This window comes from Rhipicephalus microplus, chromosome 1, assembly GCF_043290135.1.
Source record: "Rhipicephalus microplus isolate Deutch F79 chromosome 1, USDA_Rmic, whole genome shotgun sequence".
NCBI lineage: Eukaryota > Metazoa > Arthropoda > Arachnida > Ixodida > Ixodidae > Rhipicephalus > Rhipicephalus microplus.
The window spans coordinates 235,396,291-235,419,329 of NC_134700.1; the positions used below are offsets into that span (position 1 = coordinate 235,396,291).

General features: G+C 48.2%; 1 protein-coding gene across 2 annotated transcripts in view; it reads left to right on the forward strand.

Moving 5' to 3' along the window:
* Positions 1 to 4,500: 4,500 nt before the first annotated feature.
* LOC119159499 (uncharacterized) overlaps positions 4,501 to 23,039 on the forward strand; it is a 230,542-nt gene continuing 212,003 nt past the window's right edge. The window contains exon 1 of one of the 2 annotated variants that reach the window (XM_075891637.1): positions 4,501 to 4,990. The gene's annotated coding sequence lies outside the window, so the exon portion shown is untranslated. The remainder of the gene's footprint in view (positions 4,991 to 23,039) is intronic. The other variant, XM_075891636.1, reaches the window with a different exon arrangement.

A 23,039-nucleotide genomic window follows, 5' to 3' on the forward strand; every position in this document is an offset into this window, starting at 1 on the left:
CCCGCTTATGACGATGATAGTATTGTGGCGTATAGGCCGCACAATGGCACATACCCGACATGATTATGATAGTTTTCCGCGATCTAAACACAAGAAACAATTGGCTGAACCACCGTGGTGGTCGAGTGACTAAGGTACTTGGCTGCCGACCCGCAGGTCGCGGGATCGAACCCCGGCTGCAGCAGCCACATTTGCGATGGAGGCAAAAATGCTTGAAGCTCATGTACTTAGATTTAGGGGCACGTTAATGAACTCCAGGTGGTCGAAATTTCCGGAGCCCTTCACTACGGCGCCTTTCATAATCATATATGGTGGTTCTGGGACGTTAAATACACAAAATTCATTAATTATTTAATTGCCGAACAGCGTCGTTGTTTATAACAATAAAAACTCATAATGTCCCTTACGCATCGTACTAAGTCGACTCAAAGCGAAAGCCGTTTTCTTCTTTCAAGTTGATATACTGAAACCCCCCGCCCCTTCCGAAAGCCTTCTGCACAAAACGCGGTTTTGTACTGCCTCCACGCTCGAAGACAGTGCAAGCTTTATCCACGTCATCTAGTTTTCTAACTGGCGCTGTGATCACTTTTGACCAAGTGGCGAGGCCATTGGATGAGGTCGTCATGTGACATTAAGTTACACCATAATTACGTCACAAACGTTGGTGCCTGTTTGGTCATGTTGACGTCATACGATGACCTTATCCCTGGGTTACACTGTCTTCATCACTGTTGTTGACGACAATACCGCGAGACGACAGTCGACACCGATGGTCAATTTTTGCTTTTGACAGGCATTCTATGACCATATCAAGTTCACAATAGAATCGCAACTTTGGGTTCACGTCAAGAAAATTGGAAATCACTAAACCGTGAGTGGTCCTTCGCAGTCGCTAATAACCATGGCTTCTCATGAACATTCCATGTAACTGCATGTGGATTCGTTATAAGTAGTAACTGTACTAGCTGCATAAGATAAGCAATGTTTTCAGTGAGGTAGCTGCTTGTCCTCGCAGCCTCATACTGCAAAGTCCAATTCATCTGTTCCGCATTTCCGCATGCTTGCTCAATCACCATCGAGAATGTCACTCCTGGATATAACAATATATGTAGGACACCAAGCGTTCACATTACGTCTGTGATTTGTGATAAGTCGGAACCTGCGTTGTGAAGGCTGCCCTATTAGCTCGTGGTTTCCTCAATCGATCGTATCCGTTCCCAGGAATTTGCTTGCTTTAGCATAATACGCAATATATGTGTACCAGTTCCATCGGCTGAGAAACATTAGATTTCTGTGTTGGTTGTCTGCTTCGGTAAATAGCAGCGTGCGAATCGTCGACATTTAGTTATCCTTCCCGTTGTTGACATATGAGCAACGCCACATGAGTTCAAATAGGGGAACAATAGAAGAAAACCACGTAACAGCCCTCAGCAACTTGCGTGCACTTGAGTTCGAGTGATGGGCGACGACGATGACGGCCTCATACGTTGCGCAGAACTTCAGCGAACAGCGTAGGCATACGCATACACACCTGTGCTTGCACAAAGGAAGAAGAGAAAGCTCGACAACTTTTCTAGGTTACGCGAACGGGGTCTTTCAGCGCTGCATGCGATGAAGCAAAGTCGCTGGCACCTCTGAATTCCGCATTCTTCGGCGACGGTTGCACGAACAATGGGCCAGATTTCTTTTTTTTTTCTCTTTTCGTTTTCTGCAGAGAAGTCGCATAAAGGATAATACCTTGGAATACAAAATTACGTTTTCCACCACAATGGAACGCTCGAATGGTGTCCGACAGGGAGCGAGGCCCTTGTTCTGCTTGTTGCGCGGTGGCCTCTCGAGGCACACGTCTTCGCATCGAACTTAACCGCTGCAGTATGTTCATTTCAACGGTAATCGGCGTTCAACTTGAGGGGAACAATATTGGGACACTTTAAACTGAGTTACTTCGATAGATAGTTTGTCTAGAAGTCTATAGCGCTTTCATCGTGCCTAGTGCTGACTTAACAAAACAGGCGCCAACCCGTGCATGTGTTGCTGCCTAAATTCAGAGAAACTAAACTGTTTTACACGCATCAACAATCGCTAGATGTGTTGGTCGACGCAGCTGAATAGGCCGGTATGCGATGCCTAGCAAAGGGCTATCGCCTTGTCCATGGGCGAAATGAGACGTGGCGATGTCAAAGGTTGGAAATATCACTCATTGGCGCTCTTGTATACAATATACGCGGAATGCAGAGCCTCTTGTTAGTCATAATCACGCAATTTTCTAGATAATATCTCCCTCGGTATAGTCACGGAACTTTGCAGATTAACCATAAATGCATGTCTGCGGCTTCATGGAATAGCCTCGCGATCACACTGGAAATAGGTGGTTTGCTGTAGACACATTCTATCCCATATTTGTGCATTCAAGAGAGCAACTACGCATGTAAATAACTTTAGCTACATAGTTCCCACATCTATGAAGCAGTTTGCTTCCGTTTGTTTAATATACATATGTGTAGTGCGGGCCGAGAGGCTCATATGTAGAGAAATAAACACAGCAGACTGAGGAGCGTTTGCAAAACACACGAATCTGTATTAAAGAAAAACAAAGCATGACACAAATACTATACGGCAGGCCCAAACACCGAGAGCTCATTGAACATACAACGTGGCCTGTGTTCCTTTATAGCACTTCCTGAAACAATTTTGTTCTTGCTTTTCTCTGTAATAAACGTTTTTTCCAGCCATATTTTTCAATTAATTCATTCAGGGGATACAGGTTCAAGAGCCCAGTCGCTTCTTCAGTTGATATACATTCCTTCAGAGGTGCAGGTTGTCCACGTGTGTCATTGATTTCGCGTATTTTTTAGGGCCAATTACCTTGAAAGAGGTGTGGCAGAAATTGTGGCAGAAGTTCAGAAGGTAACAAATAAGCTTTAGACAGAGCTAAGAGCCACGACATGGGCGAGTAGGCGTAAGACATTTGGTGTAAAGTAGACAGTGGTATGACTTAGATGACAATGGGCAAATGTGTACATTCTTCATTAGGGATTAAGATCCAGGAAATATTAATTATTGGGGCCGGGCAGCCGACGTAATGCTTAGGCTATATAGTCGGATGTTTATTGCAGTTACAAAATACGAGTCGAAATAATTAGGAAAAACACAATCGAAGAAAGTGGAGAGCTGAGTGGCGGGATGGAATTATGAAATTAATAGGCATACGAAAATGTCACAAGGTAATACATATATTGTTGGTGAATGCTCACGTCTTGAAGTAGACTTCAATATGATGATGAGCTACATTATCTTTAAAGTATGACGTATGCAGTATGAAAATCACAACAAGATGGTAATATAGAATGAAATGCAGGATAAGTCAAAACACTTGTGAATGACGTCACCATCACTGTGCACAAATACGACTGATGTTTCATTCAGAAAAATAAAAAAATGTTGCAGACACACTCAGTGATATAATCTCAAAATTTAAGAACAAATTATATATGACGGTGTTAGGGATCACTGAAGTGTCGGCTGTGTCTCGTGGAGAACAGCATGTAAAAGCTGTTTTAAAACCTACACTCCTTCCTTTCTATGATAGAATGCCACGAACATCGAACTAGAAATTTAGAACAGTTAAAATTTAATAATTTTCGATATCACCAACTCAATATGAAAGTATGGGTTCTGTCTGTACTACATAGCCGGCGGAAGAAATCAATTTCTCCTCATCCTTGATCAACATTATGAGCTTCACTAACGAGGGTGCTCAGGAATACAGATGCTTATGATCCCGAACATCTACTGAACAGCGTATTTCGTACCATTTTAATGTAAAAAAAAACATAGGCGTCTGCGGCACTTTGTTTTCATTTTGAAGATGAGTTGAATTCAAGTTGAAGGCTCCAAGGGGGAAAAAAAGGCTTTTATTTCCGTGCACTAGTTTCGTGTAAGGACGACGGAGTATTGCATAGAAAAAAAAAACGAGCATTTTCACGGTGATGAACGAAGTTTCCCTAACAGAAGTATTCCCTGCTTGTTCAGGTGAGTGCGCCGTTAACCACACCGGGGCGCAGTTGGCCGCCAAGGGGGCCGCCCTTTTGCGGAAGAAAAATGCGCACCGGAAAGAAGAGCCACCCGTTTTTGTTGACCCGTAGGTTGCACCGCGTGCTGGCGGGGTGCTTCTGGCGCTGCCAACGTATACAGAGGAGGCAGGCAGGCAGGTAGGCAAAGCAGCACGCACACGGCTGCGCCTGGCTCTCCGAAGATGCCTTGACCTTGGAGGCGCGAGAGCTGCTGCTGCCGGCATCCGAGCAAAGGCTGCAAGCAACCTCCGCACAGCAGCGCGCTGGACGTCGTTGCCGGCGGCGCGAGCGCCCGGCGAGCATCTTGCCGCAGCGTTCATCCCCCTCGCTCGGCGGCGACCCGGTTCGCCGGGCGACCGGTCCTGCCACTCCTTGGGCGCCCCCTTCTCTTGCCCGAGGAAGAAACCTGTCTCCCCCCCTCCCTGCATTGCCGACGAAAAATCCACGCGACCGACCGACCAGGCTCGGCTGCTCTGCCGTCGACCGCCGCCGCCGCTCCGCGATCCGAGGCCAACGTGGAGTTGTTCAACCGCAACGCTGCTGTGCTGCAGTCGCTCTTTTCTAAGCGGCGTTCTTCTTCTTCCACCTCTTCCCTCCGGTCTGAGCAAGTAGTGTGCGTTTCGTGTTCGTGAGTGCGAGTGGCACGCCTTCTGCTCGTCGGGCCTGGGGTGCCGCGCCCCCTTTTTTCCGGCCACCACAGGTCTGGACGCAAGTTTCGCGTGTGTCGCGCAGTTGTGCACGCTCGCTCTGGATTGACTCACCTGCTGGAAGGAAAGAACGGATTGGACCGACCAGGAAGCCACGTTGTCGCTTGAGAAATAACGGAGTGTGTGTGCCACGGTGCCCGGGATCTTTTCGACCCTGCTCGTGCTGTGTTGCGGATCGACGGTATAAAGGCCTTGGAAACGACGACGAAGGTGAGGGAGTGATGGATATTCATCCTTTTCCGGCTGTGCCAACCTAAACTTCGTCGAGTAATGAGCGAGGTTTCGGTTCGAGTCGAAAGACATACAGCGTGCGAAAAATTGCGCAAGGTATATTCCTCATTTCTGTGTGTCGTTCAGCATCTTTCCTCCGCTCGACATGAGTTAAAATTGCTTCCATGTGGCTTATCTCCGGTAGATTTCACCGAGAAGCCGTTGAAGCTATTAGCGCAGTGAGATACGTCGTATGACGACGTCTAACGAGAGTGACCTAAGCGAGCACTGAGCGAACAGGGGAAACAAGATGCATCATTTGCTGATTGTTTCGTTTTGTTTCACCAACAAAAGCGACTCAACTCCCAGGCTCTTTTTCTTTTTTGTCACCTTTTCAATAACGCTATTTCTTGGCAAGAGTCTTCTTCTCAGGGATTTCAAGCTGATTAGTCCTGCCCCGAAAGTCATGATTTAGTTACTTCAGAGTGACAAAGATACTCTAATTAAGCGGATATAAAGCACTGTGAGTCCTACATGTAGATTATCAAAAAAAAATATATTGGCACGCGTACTCTTCACCGCTACCTGCATGTGAACTAAGATTACATCTTACTTGGAGCTCGAACACGTTACAAACGCGTTGCCTTCTCCTATTGGGGCGACATTTTGACTCTTGTAATAAAGAGCGGCGTATAAGTACAGAGAAGCAAAGAAAAAGATCGGCAACACTATCGGTACGCTTTATGCTCCCGAGCTGCAATCGGCAAGTAGCCATGAATTATAACTAAAAAGAAATGTACTTCAATGCAGCTACTCAGGCTGTCAAATTAAGTAGTACTGACAGTTGGGCTAGTTGGTGATACATTATGGGCTGTGACAGCGCATAAAAATCACGGGACGTAGAGAAGGGGCACAAACAAGCGCTGACTTTCAACTGTTGAGCTGAGAGTCGGCGCTTGTTTGTGTCCCTTCTCTTCGTCCCGTGAGTTTGTGCGCCGTTACCGCCCTTAATGTCAAATTAATCTAGTCTCCCCTACCACGCAACTCGCAGCCCCTCTACTGCTTTCGGAAGTCAACGCTCGTAATTTTATATGCATACCAACGAATTTCGCTGCCGCGAACCACGACTATTACAAATAGGTTCTGCTCGGAACTCATTAGTTTGCAAGAGTCTACAGTAATGACACGAACTAGCCTATGAAACTCTAACGAGCAGAACGATGAAGGACAGTATACTTGTTCTAGGCACCGCTGTCACCTCGTATTGTAACTACGGTCCAGCAAACTGTGGTTCGTTACCATTCAGAAATACGGCACATAGCCAAGGCTGACCATAGTGACTATATTATTATTCTTCTTCTCTTGTTTATCACTAAGAACAAAATAGAAAAATCAAGTTCTACTTTGATAGTCATCGCATTAAATGCGAAAAAAAAAAGGTGGGTTGGGGTTGCAATGCGCAAGTTGCTACCGAAACTACGATTAGTATGTTTTTTGTGTGTTCTTGTGGCATAGGTAATTTTGAGACAGATTAGCGAATAGAAATATCAGTAAGACAATTAACAAATCAAACACGCGACTGCATATAGACAGATCGCAATGGTTGATAATTCAACTAGGCGCTAAAAAATAACCTTCGAACTTATACTGTGCCTTCAGTTATGCGTTTACTAGGAATCGACTAGTTAGATTGAAGTTCAATAGCGTCGGATGCATAATTAGCTCACCTCACCTTTCCTTCAACCTCAAGTCAAGCTCGTCAATCGAATCAGCAGCGACATACGCTAAATAAGATGCGGCACCAGTCTAACCGGTGTAGTGTAAACGAATAGACGACATGTTGGGAATCGAAATGTATCAAATTACGTTGCGAAACTGGGGGATGTACACAAGGTGGCTGTGCAGCCGTGGCGCTCGCGTTCTCTTGCTGAGGACACCAGTTTACCTTGAAGAAACGCTGAACGACAAAATCAGACTCGCCACTAGCTGGGATATCAGACTGATTTGCTTATAAGCAAGAATAATGGCGTTGCTATGAAGGGTTCATTGAAATAGGTTGTTTAGACAATAATGAAGATGAAAATGCAGAGAAGCAAATCAAGAACGTCTTCGGTTGGCTACCACACGATTAAGGGTAACGTGGCTGGCGAGAGGAAATAGGTATAATTCAAATTAAAAAGGCTCCCTTGATCGACACGTGTCACTTCTGCCACAAAAGTGCTCTAATAAAGTGGACGAAGTGAGAAAGACAATAAACGGGTATTCACTTGGAATGCACGATGTAATTCTTTTGATGACCATTTTTCCGAATTCTTCATTCTTAGATCAGGTTGGCACACGTAGTTAATAGCGTCTAAAATGAGCATGTCAGCACTTGTGGCATGAAACTGATTCATGCGATCATCTCCCCTTCTATTCACTAACATTTCCCGATGCTGTTCAGCCTAAAAGTGAACGGCTAGTGCGCGTGGAGTAATAGAGACGCTATACTCCTTTTTGCTCCTCCGGCGGTAACGAATTCTCGCTGTAACGAATTATCTAACCAATTGCCGTAACAACGAAAATTAGGCAGCCATTAACGCTGTCAGTAATCAGACGTTCAAGCAAGGGTCACTGCTCGCGCTTCGCACTTGGACGTCCGGACGTCACCTTTGAGACATCGACTACAACGTATGTGGTCAGGTGTGTCGCGCTGCAAGAGGTATTTTCTCGAAATCTTTTTCCGGGAGTGATAAGTGCTTCCTTTTAGACGTCGTCTTCGGATCATTTGCGCGCGTCTCTCAGCAGTTGAGGCTATAAAGAGGTTGAACAAGAAAAGAAGGAAAGAAGGCGGATGAGGGGGGAGAGGGGGGTAGCGCTATTTTCAGGCGAACCTTTACGAGCGCTTGTTCCGAGTCCAGCACCTCTAGGCGCAAACGAGAGCACACTAACCGAGCGGAAGTGCGATACTCATGGCGCCTGTGAAGGAAACGTATAGAGACCATCTCATCCGTGCACAGAATTGGGCGCGCGAGAAAGAGCACCCACTATTGTCTCAGAAGAGGCCTACATAGAAGATGCATGCTCAAGAGTGATCAGCAGCAATAAAAAGATAGAAAGCAAGAAAGAGAGAAGGAAAGAAAAGAAAGGAAGAAAGAAAGAAAGTAAGAAAGAAAGAAAGAAAGAAAGAAAGAAAGAAAGAAAGAAAAGAGCGGTGGAGGGAGGGAGAAAAGTGGGGTGCCGTACAAAACACTTAGCGTATATTTTTAATTAGAAAGACAAGAAAAGTAGGGCATGGTTAGGTAACGTCCTGTATTGCACTAAGTGAGTCCAGGAAGCGAGCCCTCATCGTTCAAAGCGGGTACGGTTAAACAATGCTAGGTATTAATGCACATTATTAGAGCTCACTTGGCAAATGCTGCAAAAAAAAAAACACCAAGAAAATGGTTCCCTGTGAGCCCGTTGAGGAAGTCGGGTGTTAAGCTGTTTATTTTATTATTTTCGTTTTTTTTCTGGGCGGCTTCTTTGTGGCGGGTTATTAGATATAAAATGTGACAAATGGGTACCTGGCTTGCTAGAAGGACACTGGTCTGCTTACAGCAAATTGGCAGCCTTCCCGAAATGCAGAAGTATTTGCATTTTTCTTGTTTTTTAAGCACTAGTGAATGGGAAGCGACCAAGATATTCGTCATTCGGTTAAATGTGCCGAAGCTAATCTACCAAGGCTGTCACCTTTGAGAACCACTAAACAATAGGGGTGCGCCAGAACATGCTTCTCGAACTCTCTCGCTTCATAAGCAATTTAAAGAAGGGGAGAAGGGGGCACAGCGTTGTTTGGATAAAGCCGATTGCCAGCATAAAAGAGAGATGCCAACATGGAAGAGAACGCAACTGACCTGCTAATAAGTCGTCCATTTCGCGGACATGTACGACAAAAATACGCGAGAAAAAACAACTAAAATGTCGTGTGTATACAGGGGGGAGGTAATGTATTTAAGGAACGGACAAAATCCAGTAGTTCCCGAGTTCTCTTTTCGCAGCCGGCTCGTGCAGTTGTCACCTGTGCGCGCATTTTATCGCTTGAAAAGTAACAGCAACAACGCTATGTACTTCTGCCCCACACTTCTCTGTGTCGGGAAGTTTGTTTATATGTTATAAACGCCTTATTCTTCGCAGTGCTTGCATTAACACTGATCACAACGTCCCCGATGTTGTGACCGGCGCCGGAGCTGAAGAGGGAGCGGCGCTCCTTTAATCTTCAAACCAAACCGAACGACCGGCTGCCTACTGTTAGGACCGGCGCCAGGTCTGACAATGGATCGGCGTTCCTTTTGATGTTCCTTTTTAGTCGCCAAACGGGTTGGCGGCCTGTGTCCGCCATGTATTGTTCCCCCCTGGCCGGAGGGTGCGGCGTCTTGCCGCCACGACACCGTGAGCAGTTCGGGAGACCACAAGTGCAGCTTCTTCTTTGGAAGATGACGGCGGCGGCGGCGGCCGGAAATCGTCCCGCTAATTGAACGAGTCGTTCGGCGACCATTTGAAGCTTGTTTACGGCGGCCCTTTCGATGGATGCAGTCATCAACTTCAGACCCCTCGCCCAGCGACACCCCTTGACGAGGAGGAGCCACGTTCGTGCCACATGGCCGTGCAGTGACCACGCTTCAATTTTGAACGTTCACGTGGACCGTGCGTGCTCGTCACCCTCGCGGGTAATGTGTGATCCGTGGTTGGACGGTGCCCTCTGTACGCGGTCCCCGTTCTAGGGATCTGGGGAGGACAGACCCTTTATAATGAGCCCCCACGGCTCATTCGGTGTGCTTTTTTTCGAGAAGAGAACCAGGCAGAACAGAGCAGAACCGAGCAGAACCATGTAGAACCAAGCACCATGGAGCGCTATGTTAGGAGTCATGTAGAGGCCTGCCACGTTTGAGGGCTCACCGTGTAGGGAGTTCGCAATGTATATATTGTAAATAAACCCTCTTCAAGTCTCTCTTCCTCCTGCCTCGACAACTTCATCCCGGACCTCCGGTGTCTGGAAACCCCGGTCGCAACAACTGGTTGGCAGCGGTGGGATACGAGTCTGCGACGGAGAGCGACATGTACCGGAGGCCAGCCGAAAGCCCTGGAACTCGGCGGGATCGAAGCAGCGTACCACCACCGCACGTAATGGGGTGAGTGCCTGGCTTTGTGCTTGAGATATATCGAGTCTTTTAGCCTAGATTCGTTAAAAGATAGATATAACCAACAACTGCCTGGCCACTGTGGTTGTTATCTCAGCACAAGGCAGCACTGGATGATTATCTGAGCAAGTACGCTAAAGCAGGAAAGCTTAGATGATTCAATAGGAACAAGTGGTAATGTTTCAAAATTTCTAAGGGTACGTTGCGGGTTAAATTTTAGGATGTTGTAAAAAGCAGGAGTGAAAAATTAACAAGAAAAAGTAGAGAGGGATGTTGGCCACGTAGTGCTACTTGGGTGCTTAAGCTTGTGGTCTCCGCTGTGAGATTTGCCAGGCTTCAATTTCTCTAGACCCAGAATTGAAACGCTGGTGGGTTTGTGTTTTGTCACAGCTGAGCCAAAGCAAAGTAGTCGCCATGGATCTTACGAGATTGACAAGAGAGAACCTGCTGATCCTGTGTTGGGATCTGGAGCTAGATTTTAATGATGATATGCCTGCTTCTAAACTCCGCGAAGTGATTCTCGAAAGCAATAGTGACAATGAGGAAATCGAGCACTTCGGGAATATGTACTTATTGGACCAGGAGGAGGAAGTACAAAGGGCGCAAAGAAAGGAAAGATGGCGCCAGGAGGAATTGGAAGCTGAGCGCAGGCATGAAGAACATATAAAAAGGATGCAGGAATTAGATGAAGAGATAGAAAGGCTTAATTGTGAATTGGTGGCATTGCAGCAGAGTGGTCAATCCATAGATGTAGCGCACGAACGGTGCGATGTAGCGGCGGTGCCATTTAAGACCGAAGCGAAGGCTACAGGTCAGACATCTGTAGATGAAGTGCACGAACGGTGCGACGTAGCGGCGGTGCCGATTAAGGCCGAAGAGAGGGCTACAGGTCAGAAATTTGCAGATGTACCGCACGAACGGTGCGTTTCAGCAGCGGTGCCGTTTAGGGCCGAAGAGAGTGCTGCGGGTCTGATATCTGTAGATATAGCGGCGGTGCCGTTTGAGGCCAAAGAGAAGGCTAGTGCCTGTAAGGGAATGGAACAGGTTTTAACCCATTCTGAGGGAAAAGAGCTCGCGGTCACAGCAGGGTGTGAGGGTTCCGTGGTGGTGGAAACGAAGTTAAGATTAACAGAGTGTTCCATCGAACCTTGCAGCCCTGTAGACCATGTTGATGAGCGTCAGAGGCGGACGAAAGGCTCCAGGTTTGGCACCAAGGAATGTGCCAAACGGAGAAAGCGTCCGAAAAACAGAAGCGCGGCAAGGCTCGCGATCAGCGCGGCGCGTTTGACGAGGACCTTCAAACGGCGTGGCGGATTTGCGAGAAAAGGCCCGTTGTCTTCTCTGACTGGCTTAAATCGCATGCGTCTGAGCGGCCGGAGAGTAAGGAACAGAAGTGCGCAATCTACGCGGCCGCGGTCTAACGATGAACTGATAGGCAATCATCAGGACTGGGCGCGCGAGATGGCGGAGGAGCATATCGGTGATGAAGAACGTCAGAGTAGGACGAAAGGCTCCCAGGTCCGCACAAAGAAGCGTGCACAGGGGAGAAAGCGTCCGAAGGGCAACAAAAAGGCAAAGCTCGAGATGAGCACAACGCGTTTGAGTAAGGGTTTCAAACGGCGTGGTAAAATCGCGAGAAAAGTGCCGTTGTCATCTCTGACGGGTCTGTATCGTATGCGTCCGAACCGCCGGAAAAGAAAAGCGCATCGTACGCGGCAGTGTTTGAAGGATAGATTGCTAGGCAATTATCCAGACAGTCCGCGCGAAAAATCAGATGAGCATGTGGGTGCTGGTGAGCATCAGAGATGGGCGAAAGGCTCCGTAGACGGCACCAAGAGACGTGCAAAACGGAGAAAGCGCCGTAAAAACAGGCAGGCAAAAATCGCGACGCGTTTGAGGAATGTATTCAAATGGCGGAGCGAAATTTCAAGAAAGTTGCCGTATCGCAAGCGTCCAAGCGGCCAGAGAACAAAGAAAAGAGAAGCGCATTGTGTGCGTAAGTGGTCGAGGGGCAAGAGACCCTTCCGTTGTTCTCGCGGTGCATTGGACGGGGTGCGGGGCAAAAGAGTCGGTGGTTTTCGAGGGGCAGGAAGCGACAGCAAGTCGGCTTCGAGGAACGTCGCGGGGTTCGGTAGCAGGGCGATTGACGCGTGTTGTAGACCCCGCTTCTCGAGAAAATCGTTCCGGGCGCGACCACCGCGAGTTCGACTCAGAGTTGTTGCGAACAGCTGTTAGCCTCTCGGAAAACGTCGACTCGGGACTGTTGAAAGGAACATTTTGTTTGTTTTTGTGATTTTGTAAATAACTCGTTTGTACTTTGTTTTCGTTAGCGCTCTATCATTTTGGTAGCCTATATGCGTTGTATAGATCTATTGGAAGGATAGTGACACGCATTAGAGCGTACAGAATTAGGCGTTTGTCATCGGCACCGGAGTTGGTTTGTATGCGTCCGAGCCGCCGGACAAAACGAAAAAAAAAAAAAAGCACGTTGGGTAGAAAGGCAGACCCTTTCGTCGCTCTATCGACGGCATGTTTGATGGACTGCGGGAGTGCGAGGTACTCAGCGAGAGTAAGAACGCAGGTTGTCAGCGCAGAGCTTTGCGGGGGTCGGAGGCGAAGCGAATGGGTTTTGCCATTGTTCCATTTCCCGTTCGCCTAAAAAGACCCACAGGACGCGACACCGCGCGTTAGTCCCAAAAAGGAGTAGACATCCGTGAGCTTTTGACGATGGTCATTAGTGGATTTATTTTGTTTTGAAATTTGCTTTTGACTGTTTAAGTTGTTTTGGATTTTAATGTGTTTTTTAAGAATCTCGTCTACCAAATAGTGTTTAGGTAACACATTTTTTGGTTTTGTTCATTTCTTGGGCGTTGTACGTTTAGCTAAGGTAAGCGTTGTGCGATTGCATAAACGACACGCATAGGAGCCTGCGTCATGGTAGATACGTGTAAATGAGCAGGAGCAACGTTATGAACTAATTATGACTGAGCGTAGAGACGCAAAGTTATTGCTTGCGAGATTTTTCAGGATTCATGCGAAACTTTTTTTGTTGTTCATTTAATGTTTTGTTCGCATGTGTCCGGTGTGTAAGAAAAGCTAGCTCGTGAGTTTATATGTATGCTTTGTGAAAGTGGCAACAGCAAGGGAACGGTTAGGTGGTATCTCCTCCAGGCAGGCGCACTGTGATGTGCGTTTGCGGATGTATAATAAAGAGGTTCCTAATGCAGGTGCAGCACGGCAGTTATGCTTTCGTCTTCTCAAGAGGAATTGACGACTGGCTTTGGCGGCACTAAATTTCGGGAACTAAAAGATAGCGTGAAGTAAAATGCTTCATTTTATGAGTATGATACCTGGTGGGTTACGGCGGATTACTCACGCAGGCACTCGGGTATGCCACGGTGAGCGCATCACTTGACAATTAGTTTTCTTGAAAGCAGTTTGATGGGAAGATTATTATCGGATCGGGATTAGGAGTTTTGGTGAAACCTCAGAGAAACGTCCCGATTGCTGCTTTGTGTTTGGTAATACTGCTTAAGTAAGGTTGCTTTTGGATAATTTGTCGGACTCGACGTGTCTCAGTGCGGGCAGGGTGCTCTCCCGTGCCTGTGGTGGTGTGTATGAATGCTTTTCCCAGAGGGGAGCCACAAGGAACGAGAGGGAAAGAGTCCTTGGCTGAGCGTCATCAGCAGTGGCCTGGAAGACAGCACTACACAGCGACACTTCGAGCAACCTGTGCAGCTGGTCACCCTCAGGTCGCTTCTCCCGCCGGCGGACGAGCTGTTGTGACCGGCGCCGGAGCTGAAGAGGGAGCGGCGCTCCTTTAATCTTCAAACCAAACCGAACGACCGGCTGCCTACTGTTAGGACCGGCGCCAGGTCTGACAATGGATCGGCGTTCCTTTTGATGTTCCTTTTTAGTCGCCAAACGGGTTGGCGGCCTGTGTCCGCCATGTATTGTTCCCCCCTGGCCGGAGGGTGCGGCGTCTTGCCGCCACGACACCGTGAGCAGTTCGGGAGACCACAAGTGCAGCTTCTTCTTTGGAAGATGACGGCGGCGGCGGCGGCCGGAAATCGTCCCGCTAATTGAACGAGTCGTTCGGCGACCATTTGAAGCTTGTTTACGGCGGCCCTTTCGATGGATGCAGTCATCAACTTCAGACCCCTCGCCCAGCGACACCCCTTGACGAGGAGGAGCCACGTTCGTGCCACATGGCCGTGCAGTGACCACGCTTCAATTTTGAACGTTCACGTGGACCGTGCGTGCTCGTCACCCTCGCGGGTAATGTGTGATCCGTGGTTGGACGGTGCCCTCTGTACGCGGTCCCCGTTCTAGGGATCTGGGGAGGACAGACCCTTTATAATGAGCCCCCACGGCTCATTCGGTGTGCTTTTTTTCGAGAAGAGAACCAGGCAGAACAGAGCAGAACCGAGCAGAACCATGTAGAACCAAGCACCATGGAGCGCTATGTTAGGAGTCATGTAGAGGCCTGCCACGTTTGAGGGCTCACCGTGTAGGGAGTTCGCAATGTATATATTGTAAATAAACCCTCTTCAAGTCTCTCTTCCTCCTGCCTCGACAACTTCATCCCGGACCTCCGGTGTCTGGAAACCCCGGTCGCAACACCGACCAAACGAATCGGACAGCAATGCCTACAAGACAGGTGCAACCAAACAACATTAAAGAGTGCAATGAACCTGGGTGCGCCCAAGCGTCTTGGAAGATCTTTTTTTTCCTTGTTCGGATTCGCTCTATTGGAAAGCGCACAACGTCCGAACTCCTCCCCTCCGTCCACCCCAGCGGGCTTCCCGCGCAGCTACATACGAATGCCAGTTTTTTTATCGCATTAACAGCAATCGGCATCGCCTCTGGTGGGATGTGTATCGCGGTTCATGGGTGGTTTCTTTCACGAAGCCGTGGCAACCACTGCAATTCCGAGTGGCATGATTGCGTTCTTCCATTTCCCTTTCTTACATTCCCACAGACGAGAAAAGGGGGAAGCGTGTTTTGTTTTCGTGCTAGGCACGGCCGCGCCTGACGCTGCTCGTCTCGGTGCCGCTAAATCGTCGAAATTTTTTTCTCTCGGTGAGCGCGCGAGAACTTCTATTTCGAGCGGTCCCCACGGTAGGGACGTGCCGTTACTCCGACCAGCCGAAAGTGTCGATCTTATTCGGAACGCCCGTCGTGTACGTAGAGATCTGACCCTGTTCTGGCGTTGGCGGCCGCACCAGAGGAAAGCGATGCATCGGGCGCACCTTTATTTTTTTTTTCTCGCTCTGCTCCGAAAAGGCCTCGAGCGCGGAGAAAGTGGACCACCAGTGGAACTGGCATCGCCGTGCGACTGCTCCCGAAAAGCGTCTTTGGTGTGGCCTCGAATAATAACAAGAAAAATATGAAACCAAAAAAAGGGGAGGGGTTCCAGCCATGTTGCTGTTCGTGCTGGCGCAGCCACTTTAGTGACTAACGAGTGCTTTAACCTTCAAAGTGAGTAATCGCATTCTTCAGCTGCATAGAAAAGTGGGAATGGATGTGTGCCACGTAAAGTCGGTGTCCGAAGTTTAGATAGAGGCCACTACGTCTGAGAAGACCTTCAATGTCTCAGGAATCCACGACTGCATTCGGTTGAACTACTCTGTGCATGCTGACAGCGCGTTTTACGATAGGCTGAAGATGTAAACTCCAGACTGCCTGCCGAAACAGTGGAAATATTCCGCTGTTACAGAGAAGCTGCATACATCTGATTGGTAGAAAAATGTTGTGACGTAAACAAAAAACGCCAGGTTAAAGAACACCCCCGAGGAGGCGCTGCCCTAAAGCCACCAACAGAAGCTCGCATACGCCGGTAGAACTTAGGTTGCAGCTGATTTTTACTTCACAGGATGGCTTCGGCCAATCTTTCTCGCAGGAAGTGTTTCCGGCTTTCATATAAAAGAAAAAGAGGATACCAGTCTAGCAACTCATTCAGTTCTTTTTAAGACTGCCGTGGGCATATTACAAAAATTGAAAACACCAGAAAAACAGCGTGAATACAATGCTCGACGAAAGGAACAAACACGCCTTCCTAAAAATGATCGCACAATTAATGACCGTCAGCCACAGTGACGACAAATTCCTTATCACGACAATTACTCTAACGTACTAATTTAATATACTCCTTTCCCCTCATCCCCTCTCATCAACACGTGTGGTGTTCGGTGCAGCTTTGCTGGACATTGACGTTCGCAAGCTGGGTTGGCGGCCAATTTTTCATATGTTGTGTCTCGTTGTCCATAAGTTTCTGGCCTTGAATGCACACAACGGTTATCTACCATCGAGCTTCCTGTATTAATGAGTTGTTCGCAGTTTCTTTCCATATCGACACCGCTTTTGCTTCGTGTTTTCCTATGATATACTTCTCCTTTCGCGTAAAGAAGGAAGTGTGCACCGACTCTTTTCGAACGCACGCTTTGATGCACTAAATCTGTGGAGCCATTTAGCAGCAAAGTGTTGATCGATGACGACAATTAAGCTGTCGAGCACATATAGCAAGGCCTTCGGGGCAGCCGGCATTATCGCATCGCGTCAGAGTGCGGAGACTAATGACTCCCTGATGTCGTATGCCTGGAAAAACAAAAAAAAAGTAGCTCGGGAAATTACGGGTGCGAACTGTGCCAGGGTTGCAAGCACGCGTGCCTTGATCAAACGGTAGCTTTGGTAGCGCTTCAAAGAAAGATTACCCGCTATTTTACCAACACCCTTTTTTTGCAAGTGTGAGAGGCATTGTGACTGTTCACCTTTACCACAGATTAGGGGCACAGCCAGGAATACCTGCCTAGAAGGGGGAGAGGGGGAGTAATGGCTGGATCTCCTCTGCATATGTTCGTGAGTGCGTTTTTATGAGTGCGCGTGTATATATAGGAACAAAACGCGAAAATTTTTGGGTAAGTGGACTGCTCCCTCCGCACTCCTCCCCACCCTCCCCTGGCCTCACCACAGCTGCACATCAATTCATTTGTCTAAAGAAAAGGGTACTTCTGAGGAGAACGTGATTGCCTCTGCATTCCGCACAGTATTCTCGTTTATTTGCGCATTAAAGGCGCCTCCGATGTCGCTCTATGACATAAAGTCGCGTAATGTTATGTTACATGCGCAGCACTTAAGGGTTCCGGGCTGTTGCATGTTGTCGCCTTCGCTTGGCGTAACTTAGTTCACGCCTCCCCCCGCGCGCCCGCAATCTCGGAGGCCATGTTCAGACAAAACCGCGCATGGTAAAGTCAGTTGTAGCATATTGAGCGCGCGCTCGCGCTGGATAGAAGTCTTCTTTCCCTTGATCTATGAGCCCTTCAATGACGATAGTAAGTGCCGACATTACTACCGTGGCTAGGGAAACTAGACACACTACGTATAAATATTGAAAGGGAGAGCAAGCGAAAAATAGAAAGAGATAATGAAAGCAAATGTAGAAAGAAACGTATAAATAAATATAAATAAAGAAAAAAGCAGAAATGTCTGGAAATAGAACAAGAAAGAGAGAGATGACGAAACAAAAAAAAAACGAAATAGAAACAAAAAGGAAGGCTGCTGCATGCCCAGCCTCACACTTTCTCCAGGCTCGACACTACTCGGGCAGAAGATGCATTAATTTATTTCTTTACAGTACCCCGCTTACTCACGCCAGCATGACGTGCATGATGCAACAGAAATATACCATACGTAAATCGCGCCAATCTCTCCAAGCACGTTTTTTCTTGGCAAAATTTTGATACTGAAAAATTAAAAAAAGTATATATATATTATTTCTCCGAATACCTTCCAGTCAGTTGTTACTGAAAATTTGTACGAAGTGACCCACTTCATAATGCATATTTCACAAACAAGTGTGTACACGCTATATAGAGTGCTTAAGAAGGGTTTTGTTCCCTGTGCTGTGTGCGCACATACGGAGGAAGTAAGCTCGAAAGGTTCAAGACCGTTAGAGTATGGACGTTAATACACAGGCAGGGCCTGTAACGTAAAACTTCCAAACAGAAGGAGCTATGTCAATGCCGAGCTTCCCGGATTTTCTATCTTACAAGTGACAGCATTCCGCACGCCAGAAGCGCGCCCGCACTCGCTGTGATGTCAAGGGCAACATAACGGATTTAACACGTCAATATTGCAGCCTTCGTTCGTAGATAGCGGGATAAAATATAATTTCTGCAAAGCTTACTACGTCATACACGTGGTGTACGCCCTTCGCGCATATAGAAAGACTATCTGAAGGCAAACCACATTCCTTACTTTTGACTCAAGGCATGTATACACTCCAAAACGTATAGCCAACCGGGCGCCGTCAATTGCAGCTCTTTCGTAATGCTGTCGCGCGATACCATGCACATAGGCACGTGAAACTAACAATGTTTTTTCACCAAATACAGAAACATTTTGAGGCAATTAAATGACAGACAGCGATCAAAAGAAAAACTGAAAATGAATAAAAGACGACATGGCATCGCTAAGGAAGACTTGTTCGCTTCAATCAAGTGAAGACAAGTTACAGATGCTTATGTATTGTTCTGCTCTTGACGTAAACAATGCATGCACAACGGGGGAAAAGTTCTCTCACTTCGATTGAGTGTGCGACGTATTCTCTGTATCTCCAACGACACCAGATGAAGTCACGATATCAAGCTTCGTTTTTTGCCGGTGATTCTTGGAGTTTCTCCATACAGTCTTGCGGCCCGTTGCTTCCATATGCACGGCGAAGGCATTGGGAAGTGTTCGTTTTTTATCGCCGTCGTTCTTATCCTGCCCCGGTCTCAGTCCAGTGTTGCCCGATTCAGCGAAGTATGCGTACACATTGCGTGGTCGCATTCGGCGCATGATATCTTGTGGGTCACTCTGGAAAAAAAACTCTCTTAAAAAGCCTCTCTCTTGCCGTCACGCGTGCGAGCCTCAACTTGGACACAAGCATGTCCTTGTGTGCGATCTGTGCTTCATAACTATGCATAACGCGAGAGAAGGTTTCGCTTATATGCCAGGAATACAGGGCGTGAAAAAAACATTTTCATGTACGAGGATTGACCGGTCGGAAGGAATTAAACAGGCGACATTCCACAGCGTTTAAAAACGACGTGAAGCCACTTTCCTCGCAAGAACAAGCACTGCCCACGTCACTAATACATGCAAGCATAGAGTCAGCAGCAAGACTTTCAGGAAGAGATTCTTGAAATGAAAGAGTGTGAAGAGTGGAGTTCAGTGACGCAGTAACTGTCTTTCATGCATCGCGGGGGGGGGGGGGGGGGGGCATGTAGAGCAAGAATTAGTGTGGAGTGGCAGCGTAAACGAATGCCTGCCAGTACATAAAACAGACGTTCTTCACCGTCAGTTCCAGGTTTAGTCGGCGTGGTTTAGAGGCGGTCAGGTGCGCAACCTCGACGATGTTGAGGACTGCGTTCAAGTCAGAGCGGAAGGCAAGGGTCGATCCTAATGGCATTCACTGTAGCAGACGACAGTCCTAGCTAGATAGGAGCATGATAGCACTTGGCTCTCGCGCTTCTTCTATTAATAAGGCACCATAAATAATAAAAAAAGAATTGAGAAGGAAAGCTAGGGCAGTTAGGGAGCTGAGAATTGATTCAATGCATTGCCTTCATCAAAAAGACGCACTTATGTTGTACTTTGCGCTTGCCCATTCAGTGTGAAACGAAATTGTTTGAGGCACTACTTGGAGCACAAACTTTTGATCGCGACTGTTTCCGTACTGTGCGTGCATACAAACAGCAGAAAGCGTGCGGTCAAACGTCGTTCTTCGAACGGTTGCCTCATTTCCATCGTTCTGTCAGTGGCGCACTCTCACCCCGACGTGCGAGTTTGCAACGCAGACTTCGTCATGACGCTATTAGGCATGCAGCGAGAGGCGCACTGCCGGACACAATGACGCCGCCAGACAGACGGAAAGAGGACAGCTGGACGACGGCTCGCCGACGTCGTCACTCGTGCTTTTTTGTCTTTACAGCTCCTCCTTCAGCGCCGTCTAGTCACCACAGACAAAACTCCATCACGCTCTGTGCTGCTGGCAATAAACTGGCGTGACAAGCAGCCGCGAGGCAGCAGCAGCAAGCCGGGGGGGACCGCCCGCTTCGGACTTCGCCGCGCGTCCGTTTGCCTTTTGTGTGCAGCTCTATACGCGTGTTCGTGCGTGCCTTCCGCCCTCCGATGGCCTATATTCCTCCATAATACCGAGGCGATGGCGACTGCATTCCGGACGCTTACAAAGAGTCCGCCAGTTCGTGCCTGCCCCGCGGCGAGTTGCTCCCGCGTTGCCGTTCGCCGGCGTGGCTCGGCAGCAGCCCCGTGCCGTTGAGCGCACGATGTCGTGGCAGCCTGCAGGCCCAAGCCGCTGCGGCGGGATCACGCCTCGAGCACGGCCGCGTCCTCCGGCTTGCATCCGCCTTTCCCGGTGCCTCCTTCGCGTGCCTCGTCGCGCTGCGTGCGACCTCCGCAACGCGAGCAGTCGTCGTCGACGAGTTGGCGCGCGGAAGAAGCGAACCCCGACTCCCTCCAACCCCACCTTCGCGCTCCTTCTAGATTTCGCTTTCTACGTAGACGGCTCACAATGCCAGGCGTGTGTGTTTTGCGCGGGCGCGCCTATAGCGATGAGCGTACTCCTCGACGCCTCCCAGCCGTATTCAACCCAGTTCTCCGCAAGTCTGCCGGCGTCCCTTTAACGGTTCGTTTTCCAAATGAAGAAGAAAAAAAACGGGAAAAGCGAATGAAAGAAAGAAGCCTTCGGGGAAAGACGAACTGCCACGAGCTGCGACCTTAGCGACTCGAGCTACGCACGCTCACTCCATGCTGACTGTCCCCACTGCGGCCACCGAAGTGACACAGTTCGCGCCTTCCGCGTCCAGCCTACGGCGTGCCAAACGCTTGGATGTGTGATGGGGGCGCGGACATACTTTCTCGGTGGTCACGCCTCACCACGATGGAGGCAAGCTGGAAGATGAGAGGAACGAAACGGTCGAGACTCAGATGCCGGACGACGAACGAATTTCTTCCCTCTCCTCTCTCTGGAGTGGACTGTATTCCTGCTCCTCGTAATGTCGGTGGGTGGCCGGTGGGTAGCTGCTAAGCAGGGCAGCTGGAATCTCAGCGAGCGGTCACGTCTTAAACGTCTTGGACACGCGCGCTGGTTTGCCGGTGCCTCTGCATGGGCATGCGTACTCGTAAAGTGTGCTTTGTCCGTCAACCATTGAGGGCTTTCCTGAAAGACTCGACGTTCTCTCTCTTTTTTTTCTTTTCTCCCACCTCTTTATGTGTTTGTGCTGCTTCTTTAACGACTTGCTGTAATGGCGGTTTTCATTCTTTCTACTCTCTATCTTTATCCTTATCTCCTTGAAATATTACTGTGGTCCCTCGTAATAAATTCACGGCGAAAATATTTTAGCAAAATTAACTTCGTTGCTACTTCGTTGTAAGAAAGTTTGAGAGCAGCGCCGGTGTATAGTTTGAGAACAGCGCTACTAGTTAGCGTAAATACGCATTTTAGGCTTGCAGATACGAGACATTTAATTATTATTGCTTACTTTTCAATAAGGTGAACTTACTTCAACTGACTCAGCATACATGAATCTACCGCATGCACTAGAGATTCAGCGCTGAAAGAAAAACAATAAAAACGTTAATAAATATGTTCAAAAGATCCCCGAAGCACGTATACACACGATATTATAAGTAGCTGAACCTAGCTTCTAGGAATGAACGCATTTAGCAAGGTCGACAGCTGGGATAATTGGTAAAGAACATATTTAGCGTTGTGTTATACCTATCACAGCGAGCACGTGCTCAAGTTGCCAGCATATAGGCGAACTTAAATGAACAGCAGGAACAAAACAAAGTAATGAACTTCGTACGTTTTGTGGTGTGCATCCAGATGCAACTTTCTTCCTCTTTCTTTTCTGTTTTCGCGCTTCCTTTCACCGTATGCAGGGTAGAAATCTGGAGACATTCATTCAGTTCACTTCCCTGTACGCCCCCTCTCAATCTGTCTACGCCTTGAGTTAAGCGAGAATACATATCGGGTCTTATTTATGTGTGTAGCGCTTTAGAGGCTCGGCTTGATGCTCATCCATAAATTTCTTGTGGCGTGTTCACGCTCAAAGTGGAGTGGCGAATACGCACCTAAAGCAAGACCTTCGATGCTCAAAACAGCATTCAAATAAATAATATAATTAGCAGACATAACTTAAGACCAATGCCAACAAGTGGCTCAAGATAGCTGAAAACGATTGGTAAACACGCGGCTCACACTCGCACCGTGCAAGAGATGGCGCTACCGCGTCACCAAGCGTTGGAGCACTCCTCTATTTGATTAAATAGAGGGTGCGCTGCACCAGCGCTTATCCGGCGCCGGTGTTACGAACTACTGCGAAAGGTCATTCCTGAATGCAGACTAACAACGCAATGACAGCTGCTGGGTGCCCGTGCTACGCTCAGCCTCAGCTGGGTTCCACAGTATAGCGGTGCTGCATTTTTTTTTTGCGTTCGCTTGAACGCATTTTATTTGGGTGCGTTCTTAACTAGGCGCCAACAATTTTGAACTGTGAAAATAGCTCCGCAGGCTGTGAGAATACCAACAGCGTGTCATCGCTTGGGTATAGTTGGTCAAAGAAGGAAAATTCAACTCCGCGTCATCCATCACCGAATTTCAATGCTGCCATGCCTTATTTAATATCACAAGATCGTCTCGCACGGGTTCTTTACAAAAACAGACAAACACACACGACTTTACGCTCCGATCACTGTGTACATCCTCTGAGAGCGCTATTCCGCGGGTCACGTGATCCGGCCATTCGATCCTGCCCGCAGAAGACTCCGCCGTACAAGTTTTGTCAGTTCCGGCTCCACATTGTTGCCCAACCAGGCGTGCGTGG